The sequence below is a fragment of the Nicotiana tabacum genome, chromosome 6, assembly GCF_000715075.1.
Source record: "Nicotiana tabacum cultivar K326 chromosome 6, ASM71507v2, whole genome shotgun sequence".
In the NCBI taxonomy this organism is placed as follows: domain Eukaryota; kingdom Viridiplantae; phylum Streptophyta; class Magnoliopsida; order Solanales; family Solanaceae; genus Nicotiana; species Nicotiana tabacum.
In genome coordinates this window covers 197,924,575-197,936,603 of record NC_134085.1, presented here as the reverse complement: position 1 = coordinate 197,936,603, position 12,029 = coordinate 197,924,575, and the positions used below count along the sequence as shown (strand labels likewise).

Below are 12,029 nucleotides of genomic sequence, written 5' to 3'. Positions count from 1 at the left end.
TTTTATTTATATTTTTAAGACTTTATAGTGATTTTTCTTTAGAAAATATAGAAATATTTGGGATCCCCTCATGTATTAACCTTGAAAGCGTAAATTAACGAAAAATTATTGTTAGACGACTAAGAAAATAACTATCATGTTTTACTAAAAAAATTCTCCCATTAGAATATTTTAATAGATCATATGTTTGTCAATTTTTTCCATATTTACTAAACATATATTCACTTATTAAAACTTTATCTATAATTTTAATACAGTAAGATTGAAATAATATACATGTAACAAAAAAACCCGAAAAATCCGACAAAACCGAACCAATCCAAACCGATATAATTGGTTTGGTTTGGTTTTGATAAAAACCGAACCAACCCGGTCCATGTACACCCCTACCCACAACTTCTAAATTCTGGATCTGCCTCTGGACATAGCACCAGTGGTGGGAGCCGGCCAGGTAGTTAGGCAATGCAGTTGCGTCACACCCGCGCAATAGCACTAAACAATATGGTCACCCCTTCCCTTCAATGTAATCTCACAAGGCATGGCATGATCACAAAGCTTTGACAATGCCTTTTCACCGTGGTCGCGCCAGGAAGCCGCGATCGGACAGGTGTCTGCACTAGCTCCAAAAATCTGCAAAAACTGAAAATTCCAAAATATGCCGAAACAACCTCGAGGCCCTTGGGTCCAAACTCAAACCATACCAATAGGTCTCAAATATTATATACCTACAGAAAATCTCGAAAAATAAGAGAGGACATTAAAACTCAAAACGAGGGGTTGAGTTATTACATATATAAAATCCGATCTCCCTCAACTTTGGATACCAAGTAGTCCATGTTCATGTTTTAATTAAATAAACTCATTTCCCATTTAGACTCATCACCGAAATGAGTAACCTTAAAACTTTCCTAGATATTACCAATAAATTTCCGTACTCTTTCATTCAGCTTACAACACAAAATTTTGGAAGGACTTTAAGCAGTTAAAGAAACAAAACCCAAATTTCCTGAAGACAATATAATACTAGACCTAGTAGGTGTGCAAGCAATTTTCAAAGGGCAACTTGGTTGTTAATGTGAAGAGACATAAAAAGAACTCCAAATCCTAATAAAAGGGCAAGTCTATTTCCAGTCAATGCACTCCGCAGCAGCCGTGAAGTTCACAACATAGTTTCTGACAACCAATACCTTGACAGTCATCAATTAAAATTCGAGGAATACTGCATGAACCTACTACTAATTTGATGATTCAAATTCCAAGAAGAAGCAACACATTTGTTTCTCTTACTACAAGAATTACAGGTGAATTAGCACCTAAGTTACGCGATAACTACTTTCGTTATACGGAAAACATTGATTTGATTGTACTGATGCTATTCTTTATTTAAAAGATATTAGTACGTCCTTTCGTGTAGGAAGTTGGCTTTACTTTGTTTAACTTTTGATTCAAGTTTCAATTAATGTTGTAGTTTATTGATAATTAGTTATTTTATTCGTATAAATATTTGTATCGAGCTTGCAATGATATGTATCTGATCAGCTGTTCTCGTTTCCCTCTTTACTGACGTGACTAATAAGAGTTGAATAACTTCTTGATCATTATATCCAACTCTAAGAAAGACCTAAAACCTCCATCAGTTTTGCTGTCCGCCAAATCCCAATGACCACTAACATTATATCTTTTAATGAAGTATATATAAAACCATAAACAATTACACATGATTATAAATATATTCCCTCCATTCTATTTTATATGACACTAGTTTTTTTTATTAGTGCATTTCGAAAAAACATGATCTTTTTATATGTAAAAACAACTTAACTTTGAACTATCTATTTTACGCGTAAAATAATATCATGGAACAATTAAGACAAAAAGTTCTAAATGTCCTCTTTCTTTCTTAAAGAGTGTATAATTAAACTACGCCACACAAATTGAAAGGGCAGTAGTAGATATATATATATATATATATATATATATAAAGATATTAGTATTTATACACCACCTAAATATCAACCCCCAAAATCTCATGTATAAATAGCCTGTGATCCCTCCTCTTTCCCTCCCCTTCTCCTTCCACATTTCTACGAAATCTTAAGGGGCAATCTTTCCAAAGCACAAAAGAAGGAAGAAGACACGAATATAAGTTCAGGCAAAATTCCTCAAAAACCTTATTTTCTACCTCCAAGAAAAGCATTACACAAAACGTCAATATGGATTATCCTAAATTTGTGGTTGGAAGACTCAGAGGCTGAGCTCATGGCTCAATCCTTTGGCCTCCCCTCCACCCTTCAACTTTTGCCAACGTTGATTGAACCAGCCCAGAACCATGCCCGCCCTCCCATCTCAAATTTCCATGTTAGCGCCATTGGCCTTGGCTCCGATGGTCGCGTCTTTCTAGGCGTTAACCTTGAGTTCCCTGACCTTCCCCTTCACCATACTGTCCATGCCGAGCAGTTTTTACTCCTCAACCTCGCTGTCCATAACTGCTCTCGCCTCGTAGCTTTCGCGGTCTCTGCTGCACCTTGCGGCCACTGTAGACAGTTTCTTCAAGAACTACGCAACTCTTCCACTCTCCAAATCCACATCACGTCTCTGCAGAACAATAATCCTGATATTACATTCAAGCCTTTGGCTGAATTATTTCCCTACCCGTTTGGTCCATTTGATCTTTTGGACGAGGAAACTCCTTTGCTGCTCGAGCACCATCATAATAGTTTATCTCTGTCTATAGTAAGAAAATTGACCTTAGATCTAACTCAACCCCAAAAAACTGGTTAATGGGGTGAGGATTGTTCAGGATCAAATAAGCGAGACCATTTCCAAGAAGGGCAATTAGGCTTCAACTTCATGATAATTACTTAAACTTCTTTGCATGACTATAATCTGCAATCATAGATTGGCATTGATGTCATCAGTCAAGCCTAATGGTGAATAAATGAATGAATGAAGAAACAAAACTGGATCCACCTCTACGTCATTTTCCTGCCTCGATCAACAGTGCTTAACATTTCAATATAAACTTGCAAAAATATCTTACTGGTTCTTTGCTTTTAAAAGAAAGCACTTTTTTTTGTAATTATAGTTATTTGATTTACGTTTCTTTATTTATCTTCCTGATTAAGCAAATTTTATATAGGGTGTACAATATTTAAGAGTAATGTCTTGTACACTTTACAAAAGTGTCTGTTGAATATGCAGTTACTCTGAGTAGATTGCATGTCGAAGGGTACTTTTCTCTGTTTTCTTTTGCTCTCTTTTTAAGTTAATCAAAAGGAGGAAAAAGCTTCTTTGAGTAGATTGGATGTCAAAAGTGTCTGTTGAATATGCAGTTACTTTTCAGGATCACACTCATTGGTAGGGGTGTACATAGGTCGGGTTGCTTCGGATTTTTCAATTACCAAACCAAACCAATGGTATCGGGTTTTTAAATCTATAAACCAAACCAACAAAATCGGGTTTTTCAATCTCGGTTTTTCTCGGGTTTTTCAGTTTTTTTCGGGTTTTCGGGATTTTTTTTGGTAAAGTTTTTATAGCACAAAATATGTAACTTGTGCTCTAAATATTTCTTTAGTCTTATTAAGATACAACTATATATTGTATTTTTCAAGAAAATAACACAATAATATGAGATAAGTCATAACATTATACTAAAATATTCAATACAAAGATAATAAAATTGCATAAAGCAAATATTGTTAATTAATAAGCCATAATAAAAATAAACATAATCTAAATATACTATATATCTCATGCTAAAATAAGTATAGCTAATATGTACTTTTAATCACATAAATAAGCAGTAAAGAAAAACTAAATTAAGTTATGCATTTTCATCATAAACCAGTGTAAATTAAAAAATAGATATCCAACACTATCATCATATTCCTAGTGTTGAATTGAGTTTCTTTTGTTAGCATTAGTATTGATTTGAACTTTGTTTGAGTTACTACATTTATGGGCCATAAAATTTATTTATCATTCAAGAATGTTAAGTCCAAACTTGAAAGAATACGTTAAAAGATGAAATTGTGAAAAAGTTTAAGAAATATTTATAAATTACATTACAATAAATATCTATATGTATAAAATATTTTTAAAAATTATATAAATGTAATATCGGGTTGGTTTGGTTTCGCTTTGACTTTTTTTAGTTAAAATCAAACCAAACCAATTATGGATGGGTTTTCTTTTCCAATACCAAACCAAGTCAAAACAAACCACAATCGGGTTTTTTTTTATTTGACTCGGATTATCGGTTTGGTGCGATTTAACGGGTTTTTTTTTTTATTTGACTCGGATTATCGGTTTGGTGCGATTTATCGGTTTTCTTTGTACACCCCTACTCATTGGCAAGGAAAAATATGCCTTAGAGCCTTGATGTGACATTGAAGCGCCCGCAAAGCGAGGCAAGGTTTGTTGAATTCATTCGGAAAACCTATTGAATTGATGCTGAGAATCGGGAATAGTTGCTGCTTCGAGGAGCTCGTACTGGGCATTGTTGAATCCTCTACTGCTGGGTTCTTTGCTGAGATCAATTGTGTTAATCTGCTTGACTAAAGTTGATTGGAGCTTAAAGCATTGCTTCAGTACCTTGCTGTGAGGATTGAATTTTAAGCTTAAAGCATTGCTTCAGCATCTATTAATCCAAGTGTAGTGGTAAAATTGCTGAACTTGAATCGTTTCTAGCTCGGTGAAATCGACTCCACCATTGATGCTGAACTCAATTGGCTTTTAGTTGTTTTGGGTTAACCCGGATAGGTCAGCTATTTATGGGTCTAACGCCACGTGAATCAATACATCAGTGACACCTATTTAATTAAAGGACCCACATTTGCCATCTTATAGTTCTGATAGAAAGAGGGGCATTTTTAACCAAAAGATTAAAGTAAAGGTCAATTTTGGCCCAATAGGTAGGAGGAGGACAAATTTAAACCATTTCCAATACGTTAGGGGCATTTTCGACACTTTTTCTGTAAAATATAAGTTGTGTCACTAAATTGGATGACAAGGTACAAACCAGAAACTCATACTGCCAAATGAAATGAGAAGAAGCATATTATTACCAGGCAGTCCAGCCACCAAATTGGTCAAAGTGAACTGCAAAACCAACATGCCAAACAAGTATTCACTCACAGATATTCGCGAGAATCACAGCCATTTGAAGGAGCTGAAGCTCAGGCATTGAACTTTCCGGTTGGAGGAACATCCCCTCTCATTACTCTCCAAGGGCCACCTTAAAACATTGGTTTCATTTGAGGCACTGCTTCCCCAGGATGTTCTTCCCAGTATTTCTCCTGTCAGAATGAAGAGACAAAGCTTCTATATTAAGACAAAATTTTAGAAGAAAAAAAAAACAGACATCACTGAAAAGCAAATCTTTTGATCCTCCATGCATAACCCCAAGCCTCTTATGTTGATCAGAAGAATTTACATCTCTCATAATAGTCTTCACAAGTGGAAATGGGTCATGATCTTGAGCAATGAAAATTCATTCCATGTAGCAGATAAATACCAAAAAAAGAAAAAAAAAACGATTAATCTAGTCTTACAAGAAAGGATCAGCAAAAAGAAAGAGAACCAACTTGAATAGCAGAGACATGAAAATGCGAATAATCCTCCTACTTTGACTGCATTGTGGTAAGACAGAAGAGATAGTACGTTGTGGTAAGACAGACATTCACTCCTTGACTTGTACATTATAATCATAGTGGTAAGAAGAGATAGTACGTTCGCAGTCAAAGTTAGCGTACAGAATAGACAATAACACTGACGAACTTCCTTATATGGAGTTAGTAGGATACAGATTCTATTATCTTTTTTTTCTGATCTTAGCTTACAAAAATCCAAATTTTCAGTTGATCTCAGAGTCAAATTTGATCCTGAATTGTGCTGTAGTTTCACTTTTAACGGCAAATTTGAAGCAACACAAATCGATACAGCATGTTAACCCCCCCCCCCCCCCACAAGAAAAAAAAAACAAATGAAAGCACCACTCTCTTCCTATAAATTTCTCTGTACTTTTAATATCCTGACTCTTCTTTTTGTTCCTTGAGAAAGCACATTTTTGACTCATGCTTATGCTACACAATTTACATATTCTTTTTGTTAACTAATGTAGATTATTAGATTTACCATCTTGTTAACTTTCCTAGATTAGAACTAAAACACATATCTTTTTTGATAACCGAGAAGTCCCCGAGGTTCAGCTCGCACAAAGTTCGAAACTCGGTGGACGATGGCCCCGTTCCTCTACCCTTCTCCGCTTAAATATCAAGCTTTTGTTTGCGGCACGGTTCGAAATCCCCAGCAGGAACAAATGTTAGAGTTCCCACACGGTGCTTGAAACTATTTAACACTAGATCAAGTTCTTGAGAATGTCAACGGTGATGGATCCATTACTTGTAGCAGTGAGGTAAACAATGCGTAACACACAACAAGGAAATCACCTCCAAGGGAGCAAAAGTTAACTGCTTGCACTCATCACTAAGTGCTTGTCCTCTGTAAAATGAGGGATTGATGGATGACTGCTTGCCGACCCAACCACCTCCTTCTCAACCAAAGAAGCAAGGTTCCAGGGAGTAAATAAGGGAAGTCTAATATAGCGATCCCTGTACCTATAGTGTAGTTCCCAAACCCATCTTTCAGCAAGCCACTACTTTCAACTTCTGAAGCTACTATTACCCAAATGTGTTGATGTAACGACCCGACCGGTCGTTTTGAGCATTTGTATTTCACTCGGTTGTTTGAGAGCATGAGTAACTCCGTATGATGTATTATGACTTATGTGAATCGTCGGTTTTGGTTTTCAGGTCATTCGGAATTGATTCAGAAGAATGATTCTCAGCTAGAAGCTTCAAACTAGAAAGGTTTGACCAAGTTTGACTTTTTAGTAATTAACCTCGGATTGGATTTCTGATGGTTCTGTTAGCTCTGTTGGGTGATTTTGAACTTAGGAGCGCGTCCGGATCGTGATTTGGAGGTCCGTGGTAGAATTTGGCTTGAAATGGCGAAGGTTGGAATTTTGAAAAGTTTAACCGAGAGTGGACATTTTGATATCGGGGTCGAATTCCGATTTCGGAAGTTAGAGCAGGTCCGTAATGTCAAATGTGACTTGTGTGCAAAATTTGAGGTCAATCGGATGTGATTTGATAGGTTTCGACATCGGTTGTGGAAGTTGAAGTTTCAAAGTTCAATGATTTCGGATTGAAGTGTGATTCGTCGTATCGATGTTGTTATGTGTGTTTTGAGACCTCGAGTAGGTTCGTGTTATGTTATGGGACTTGTTGGTATGTTGGGACGGGGTCCCGAAGGGCTCGGGCATATTTCGGATTGATTTCGGATCATTTTCTTCAATGTTGCTATTGCTGGTTCTGGTGTGACCGCACCTGCGGTTGGTATGCACACATGCGGTGGTCGCAGGAGTGAAAATAGTGTTGGGTGAGGAAGACCGCAGAAGCAGAGATTTGGGCGCATATGCGGATTCGTAGGTACGAAGTGATGGAGCGCAGGAGCGAGGTTTTTCGCAGGTGCGAATGGTGGCTTGCACCTGCGATGTCACAGAAGCGGATATGTTGTCCGCAGGTGCGAGGGTCGAGTCCTCAATTGATTCCGCAGAAGCGGAGGTTATGTCGCAGAAGCGGCTAATGTGCCTGCATATGCGGAATTGCTTGGCAGAATGTTAAATACAAGGGTTCGCGGTTTTGGCTTCATTTTTACATTTCCAAGTGCGGATTGGGGCGATTTTGAAGCAATTTTCATCACAAGGATTGGGTTTTGAGCCGTTCGGAGGTCGCAAGGCGCGTGATGGCATTCTTAGAGCATCGCTTGGCTTGCTCGGTGTCGGAATTGACTTGTTTAAGATAAGTAACTCTTCTAAACTTAGTGCTGAGGGTATAAAACCCCAATTACGGGCTAGTGATTGATGTTGAGGTGACCCACATGCTAGGTGACGGGCATATGGGCGTGCACCCTGTGAATTCTAACTCTGTTGTCTTTAGGGCACTGTATAGTGGCCCTACTTTGTTGATATCTGTGTTTTCCCCCATGTGATAAAGTAATTGAGCTGTACATCATGCTAGATATCCTGTGTAGGCTTTATGCCGATATTGTTGGGGCCATAGTGGTCGTTTTTTTTGCTGTCATCTTACCGATTTCATTGGTATTTCGTACTCAGTCATATTCATGCATTCATATCATATCTCAATCTCAGTTGTTATTTATTGATACATCATATCATTGTTGACGGGTTGGTTTCATGACATTGAGAGCCCGAGAGACTGGAGAGATTGATGACTGAGTGAGGCCGAGGGCCTGATGATGAGGATGTTTATGGGATCGGGCTGCACGCCGCAGCATGTTTTATTGATTTATGCTTGAGTGAGGCCGAGGGCCTGATTGATTTATGCCATGATTGGCTTGTTATAGCGCTTGGGCTGAAGGAGCCCCTCCGGAGTCTGCACACCCCCAGTGAGCACAGGTATCTACTGAGTGCGAGTGCCAAGTGCCGAGTGCCGAGTGATTGGGAGGATTGAGTGACTGTGAGGACTGAGTGGCTGTGAGTACTGAGTGACTAGGAGGACTGAGTGAATTGATACTCTGCGAGGATGCATACGGTTTTATTGCTGAGTCGCATCGCATTTGACATGCACATGACATACAGACATAGAGATACATTTTCCTCATGATGTATGGTATCACGTCATTCATGACTTTTTACACACATTGATATGTGGTTATAGAGATGTATTTCACACTTGTTATTTAGAAAGGAAATGAAACATTTTCATTTATTGTGGAAAAGATTTTTCAGGAAAATTACAGTTTTCAAAATATCTCATAATTTTTCGATGATTTCGATAAAGGATTTGGGTTTTCATTGATATTCTTGAAAAGCGGAACTATTTTCGGAAAACTGTGAAAAGGCTGAGCACTTTATCTCTGAGCTATTTATTTATTTATTTGCTTTACACTATTATGAACTGCTATTGGTTATTGGTGTTGGACCCGACCTATGTTCCAGCTCGTCACTACTTTCAACCTGAGGTTAGGTTTGTTACTTTTTGAGTAGATGGGGACGGTTGTACTCATACTGCACATTGCGTGCAGATCCCGGAAGCCGATGTTGCTGCATTCGATGGATGCTGGATTTGAAAGCGTACCTGCGTTCCTGCTGTAGCTACCTCTTGTTCACGGTAGCCTTAGATTATAAAATTCTGTTTATGTACTTTTCAAACAGAAGATGTATTTTCTTCATATCAACTTTGTAAACTCTATTCTTAGAAGCACATGATTTGTATTACTAGTCCTTAGGAAATGTAATAGATCCAGATAATTTATTTTGTTTAATTGACTTATTAGCATTATTGAAATTTGATAGTTACTAGTTGGCTTACCTAGCGGGTTGGGTTAGGTGCCATCACGACTAGTGGATTTTGGGTCGTGACAGTCAAAAAGAAAGGGCAAGTGTTTAACAGATCATTATAACAGATACGAGTAAAACATGTAAGCATCAGTAATGAAATTGATACAGTGTTAACCCAATGACCTGATGCCACCATACCTTATAGAGTTGCTCAGTGACGACTGCCCCGATAACTCCAGTATAAAATGCACAGATGTAGATTGTGACCAGAGGAGTAAATGATCTTCGTCTCCTGTATGGTTCAACCATGTCACAAAGAATTGTCTTTTCCCATTTTGAGTATACATAATCTGCATATTTCCTCCCCAAATACGTTACCATGTTCACAAGATTTTTACTTTACCAGCTCAACTGCACTAATGGAACAAGAGGTTAACTTGTATACAGATATGACTGTTGTCATGCATAAAACAGTAAGATAGTTCACAAATCACAAGGTATACTTTCTTTTTAAAGAATTTCAGAGTTTGACAACCATAATAACTGGTTACTATGAAAAGATGTATTGACAAGGGTTAGTAAAAGTAATATAAGGAACCTATACTACTGGAGGAACATTTGCAAGAGAAAAGAAGGAGAGTAGCATTTTAGCAACATAGGGAGATCTGTCAAGGAGGACAAATGCTAACAATACAAGACCTTTTCTGCTGCTGTTGCCTATCTCCACATTATCACCAGCCACTCAAGAGGTAAACATATTTTCCTTAATTGTAGTCAATCAGTTTACGTTAAATCCAAGTGATATCCATCTTTTATGCTATGTTAATATCTCCACTAAACTTATTGAATATGATTGCTGCTCAATAACAGTGAGACCATCTTTTGGTCATAGGAAACGTTTTTATCATTAGCTAATAACCATTCATTTGTTTGTCTCTGTATTTGAACTAAATAGATTTTGTCTTACTACCAGCAGAACAATAGAACACATAAGAATATTAAAAATGGAGATCAATTCAATCAGCACACTAAGCTCCAGTAACAGTGAAAGAACCAACCAACACGAAAACTAAAATCTGCAAAAGAAAACTTGGAAGACGTTCTAATCATTCAAAATTATTATTATACACTAAGTAATAATTATTCAACATATCAAAACCCCAAGGGCGGTGGGATTTATACGGATTTTAGGGATAATCTAATATTAACTAGTTTCAAACGCTGAGATCAAAGAGGGTTAGAAATTGAAAACGGTTGTTTCAACAATAAGAAGGAATTGACAAATGACCGTATTCTCTGACTATTTTCTCTATATAAGAGAAGTGTTCAGATAATTGATTATTAGTACGTAATAACAAAAGGCTGATTTGTAATACTCATTATTTCAGAGCGAATGCCAGCGGAAGCAAATAAGAACGAGTTTCAACTTCTAAACTCAAATTATTCTCTTTTGTCCCCTTTTCTATAGGACAAATTTTCAGATAACTGATGACTAACACCAAATGAAGATAAGTAATAACCCATAATTTCAGAGCCAATATCGCATTTGAAGCAAAGAAGAAAGCATATCAACCTGTAAATGTGACTAACAACTGTTATAACTCAAATCTTTTATGAACCTAATTCGCAATCACGTTATCTAACTACAGGATCATTTGAAGAAGGGGGTAGGGTTTCTGACAGAGAGTAGAGAATGGAGGAACTTACAAGCTCGATTTTGTTAGACAGAGATATCTCGAGGGGTTCACAGCAGTCAGCAGCCCCATAGTGTTGTTTAACCCAAAATTGATTTTAAAAATAGCCATTAGCAATTAGAATTATCCAAAGTTTGCGTAATAAAATTGTTTATGTTATAAAACAATAAAGAAGCAGCACCATAGTGTTGTTTAACCCAAAATTGATTTTAAAAATGCATTAGCAATTAGAATTATCCAAAGTTTGCGTAATAAAATTGTTTATGTTATAAAACAATAAAGAAGAATATTGCAAAGAAATAGAGATAATCCTTATTGATTTGGAATCAATTACAATATAATAGAATCCCTTTAGGAAAAAGTGACTTAGAGCCCGTTCGGCTTAGCTGATTTAGAGTAGCTAATAAGCATTAGATGCTGAAAAGCACTTTTAAGTGCTGAAGCTGATTTAAAAAATAAGCAGTTATGTGTTTGGATAAAAGTGTTGAAATTAATAATAAGCAGCTAAAGAACTGGGTGTACGAAAAGTTTGTTTTAAAAAGAAGTATTGTAGGGATAGAATAGTAAATATTTTGGTCAAACTTAAAGTGCTTATAAGCTGAAATTTGATAAGTTGGGGGAGACCAACTTATGACTTTTGGCTTATTTTTTTACTTATAAGCACTTTTAATTTACAAAACGCGTAGATAAGCCAAAAAGTGTTTATAAGCCAGTTTGACCAGCTTATAAGCTTAGCCAAACACCTTCTTAGTCACCAAGTAACAAACTCTAGAATATCTCTACCCTAGAATCTCTCTAGAATATAGACATTCAGCTTAAATATAATTCTATTTATAACACTCCCCCTTGAATGTCTACAGATAATGTGTCTCGTTAAAATCATAACTAAATAAAACCCAGTGGGAAAAAAATTCTAGAGAAGGAAAAAGAGTACACATATCTAACAATACGTCTTTTGGTTGCCTCGTTAA

General features: G+C 36.8%; 1 long non-coding RNA gene and 1 pseudogene across 5 annotated transcripts; one reads left to right on the top strand and one right to left on the bottom strand.

Annotated features, from left to right (window-relative positions):
* Nucleotides 1-272: 272 nt before the first annotated feature.
* Nucleotides 273-11,195, bottom strand: LOC107766710 (uncharacterized). Of its 5 annotated transcripts, XR_012711113.1 has the most exons (4): nucleotides 11,072-11,173; nucleotides 9,563-9,780; nucleotides 5,067-5,297; nucleotides 273-725 (listed from the first exon to the last, which is right to left on the bottom strand). It is a non-coding gene; the product is annotated as an uncharacterized LOC107766710 (long non-coding RNA). The 5 variants fall into 5 exon arrangements; XR_001643767.2 differs by lacking the exon at nucleotides 273-725 and having other exon boundaries at nucleotides 4,884-5,297; XR_001643769.2 differs by lacking the exon at nucleotides 273-725 and having other exon boundaries at nucleotides 4,884-5,297; nucleotides 9,563-9,775; nucleotides 10,938-11,077.
* On the top strand, nucleotides 740-2,885 carry LOC142182246 (cytidine deaminase 1-like; annotated as a pseudogene).
* Nucleotides 11,196-12,029: the final 834 nt, after the last annotated feature.